Source organism: Bubalus kerabau, chromosome X (genome assembly GCF_029407905.1).
Source record: "Bubalus kerabau isolate K-KA32 ecotype Philippines breed swamp buffalo chromosome X, PCC_UOA_SB_1v2, whole genome shotgun sequence".
Taxonomy (NCBI): domain Eukaryota; kingdom Metazoa; phylum Chordata; class Mammalia; order Artiodactyla; family Bovidae; genus Bubalus; species Bubalus kerabau.
In genome coordinates, this window is record NC_073647.1 from 61,614,456 (window position 1) to 61,618,769 (window position 4,314).

Consider the following 4,314-nt stretch of genomic DNA (forward strand, 5'->3'; position numbering starts at 1 on the left):
TGTACTCTGCATGTAAGTTAAATAAACAGGATGACCATATATAGCCTTGAGGTACTCCGTTCCCAATTTGGAAACAGCCCATTGTTTCATGTCGGGTTCTAACTGTCACTTCTTGACCTGCATGCAGGTTTCTCGGGAGGCAGGTAAGGTGGTCTGGTATTCCCATCTCCTTAAGAATTTTCCACAGTTTGTTGTCATCCGCACAGTCAAAGGCTTTGGCATAGTCAATAAAGCAGAAGTAGATGTTTTTCTGGAACTCTCTTGCTTTTTCGATGATTCGATAGATGTTGGCAATTTGATCTCTGGTTCCTCTGCCTTTTCTAAATACAGCTTGTACAGCTGGAAGCTCTCAGTTCACGTACTGTTGAAGCCTAGCTTAGAGAATCTTGAGCATTACTCTGCTAGCCTGTGAAATGAGTGCAATTGTACAGTAGTTTGCTCATTCTTTGGCGTTGCCTTTTTTGGAATTGGAATGAAAATTGACCTTTTCCAGTCCTGTGTCCACCGTTGAGTTTTCCAAATTTTCTGGCATATTGAGTGCAGCACTTTAACAGCATCATTGTTTAGGATTTGAAATAGCTCAGCTGGAATTCCATCACCTCCACCTGCATCACCATGAACAAAGCTAGTGGAAATGATGGAATTCCACTTGAGCTTCCTAGGAAGTCCCTTAATCCTGCTACACATGTTAAATATTTCAGTTTATTTTCTTTTAGCCTTTTTTCTACACAAAATATCCACAGATGAAATCTTGTTCTATAAAAATTTGATAATACTGTATAGGCTATTTTGTATGCTCCTCTTCCACTTAACATTTTCAAAGGCTGCTGCTGTGGCCTGGATTTTGCCGGGATCCGTGACATCCCCTCCGGGGGAGACGAGGCTTGACTACTTGGAGCTTTTTGTGTAGCAAAGTTTTATCAAAGTATAATAGAGATAGGGAAAGTGTCTGACACAGACATCAGAAGGGGACAGTAGGAGTGCCCGCTTGCTAGCTTTTAGCAAGGCATTTTAGGTCTGTTAGCAAGCTGCTAATCAAATAAGAGAGACATGTCAAGGTTGAGGGAGTTTCACCAGGCCTCTTTCCCACGATATGCATTTTTGAGACAGGATAGCATGAGGTGTGTCATCCTGCCCCCCACCCCCCACCAGCCATAAAACAATGGACTTGAATCCTGGTTTGTTGAGCCACATTACCAGCCCAAGGTTTGAGCAAAGAAAAAAAGTTAGGCAGAAATGGTTTCATCAATAGAGAAGGGAGAAAAAAACAAAAGTCTGCCACTTGGAGTTTATTTCGTCCTCCCACTTGGGGACCTCTGGCCTTCCTACCTGTTACCCTCTCGTTTTTAAGATAACCCTTTTTTGCTATCTTTAAGAATTATTTCAGAGAAGGCAACGGCAACCCACTCCAGTACTTTTGCCTGGAGAATCCCAGGGACGGGGAAGCCTGGTGGGCTGCCATCTATGGAGTCGCACAGAGTCGGACAAGACTGAAGCGACTTAGCAGCAGCAGCAGCAAGAATTATTTGAAATAAAATTGCTACTTAAATGGATTGACAAATTGAATATAATTACGATAGAATTGGGAGAAAATACATATGATTAAGTTAAGCATGCTAATGGCATTTCTCAACATATAATCCAAGTGAGAAATCATGCAGAAAAATTACTTTCATTACTTTAAAAGTAAGCTTTTACATGATATAATTTTAAATGGAAAATAAAATACAGGAAAACTAACATACAGTAAACACCAAAAGTTATTATTATAAGTAATGAATTGGGTTCAAATCATCAAGGAAAGGGCAACACAGATATAAAAATGAACAAAAAAGGAAAAGGTAAGCCATTTTACAACTGAGTAATAGACGTGAGAAACAATGATGTTTCATCAGTAATCAAGGAAATTCAAAGGAGAATAAGAAAATATTTTCAAATCACAAGGTGGTAAATAATCTTCATAATGATGACAACCTACATTTATTGATCCCTTACAATCTAAGTGCCTTACATGTCCTGCTTAATTTCCCTACCCACATAAGTTGCATGCAGATACCAGTGTTAGGCCCATTTTGTAGTTAAGCATAATGAATCACATACTCAAAGTCATATCACTATTAAGGTACAGAGCTAGAATTTGAACGGTCGGATTTCTTAGTCCATGCCATTTTTAGTGATTTATATCTAGAGGTGAAGGTTCAGAAAAGTGGGCACTTTTTCATATGGTGCTGGTGAGAATGACAACTGGTACTTTTCTAAAAGTTAGTTTGAAGGTATGTATCAAAAACTTTAAAATAATTCTACAGTCTTTAACCCCAAATGTCTACGCCTATGACTACATCCCCAATGAAAAGTCATACAAATGTCTTGTGTCTGAGCTGTGAAAACATCCAAGTGTGCAAATATGTAACTATATTCAATAACAAGATATTTATTTCAGCATGGTTGAAATGTCAAGAAACCCACAAAATTGAATACAACTTTAATACTTGTGAATAAGGTAGAAAATAAATACATTAGAGTTCAATAAGACTTTGGAAAACTATGCAGTCATTATAAATAATGGAATAGTTCTGCCCAGAATGAAATGGAAAATTCTCTAAGAAATATTGGATGGGGGAATTTTAGCTATATGTGAAGAAGAATTGACCGCAAGTGGCTAAAATATTAAGGAAATTTATGATTTCATTTAGCCAGAAGAACAGAAGTGGATAGAGCAGGCTTCAGGACTGACTGATTCAACAACTGAAGTATGTCATCAAGACCCGAGGTCCTTCCATCTCTGGTCAGCTTTCCCCACACCAAGTGTTACCTTTTTCCTGAGGCTGATGGTTACCCCTGATGCAACAAGATGGCTGCTTATGGTGACTGAGGGCACATTCTTCTCTGTTTCTGTCCCTCAGGAGAAAAGAGATAAACCCCTCTAACCATCAAATATAAGGCCTTTCCAAAGTGACTGGGCCATTTTAAGATTGTTGGCCTCCCTCAACCAGTAACAGTACTCAGGGAGGTTCTAGATCCTGATAGATTCAGAATAAAAAGGAATTGCTCCCAGGAGCTATCGGTGAGGTAAAGTGGGTTAGACATTCCAACGTCTGCAGTTTTGTTAGTGAGGAAGTGGGAAACCGATGTTAGCTAAGCATATACTACACTGGATGCCTCAAAAATAAGAATGCCTCAGAACACTCTGACCTCCAAGAGGCCCTGAGTGGTAAATGAAATAGCCAGAAGACACACTGAATAAACTTTGGAAGGAAAGGAGATAGATCATAAAAAACAGAACTTTCCAGGAAAAAAAAAAAAAAGCCAACATGCAGAGGAAGGTAAAAGAGACAGAGTAGGGGGAAAGGAGGGAAGGGGAGAGAGAGAGAAGAAGAAATCATGAATGTGACTTGGCAAAAGCTCCCCAGTTGATAGAAATCTGAGATATCCTTGGAGTCCTATGATCAAAAACCAAAAGCAAAAAAGGGGACATTGCTCCAAGTTACCAGGTCCGGTAAGATCACTCACTATGGCTCAACGGACTTCAGGTGGGTCTGTGCCCACAGATGCCCTAGAAACCAGTCAGTGAGAAAGAGAACCCAGTGGAGATAATTCCAAGGAGATAAATTTTTCACAGAGTTTCCACGTTCATCACATATATAACACCTCCCTTCGGAGAATCTTGCCCTGCTCTGTGGACCTGTGCCACATGTGTTGGGCACATCCCTTTCTTCTGAAGTAGGTAGAAAGTCAGCCTTGAATGTCATTTAACAGCATTTCTAAGAAGCCCAAGTTTTAGTTGTCTCAGCTTTTAACCTTATTGGGGTTTGTAGGGATTTCCACTGGACATTGCTTGCTCGCTTGGTGGGCTCATGACCTCTACCTGAGCCAGGCTACTCTCTTTTACTTATTCTTTCTTTCCAGAACTCTCTCTCCTAGGGGAAAAAAAAAATCCCAGAGTTAGCTACATTTCAAGGCTCAACCGAGATCCTTCTTCCTCATGACCGCTTTCCTGGCTCTGTGAATATCTCCCTTCTTATACTCCTATTAAGCTGACAGAACCCCATAGTTTTTCAATTTCTTTTTTACTAGAAGTTACGTGCAATAGCAGACCTTCCCAGGCCCATCTTGTTCTCCTTTCCCTGTGATATCTTGGATTGTGTTTTATAATTGTTTTGTATCTTTCACAGACTTTAGACCACCGAATCAGTGAACTAGTCTGTTTCTCTTCTTGCCCCTTTCCAATCCAGTCTCTATATGGGAGTCCAAGGAATATTTTAATACTTTAAAGAAGAATTAGAACATGCTCCTTCTTTCAATTAGATCCCTTAA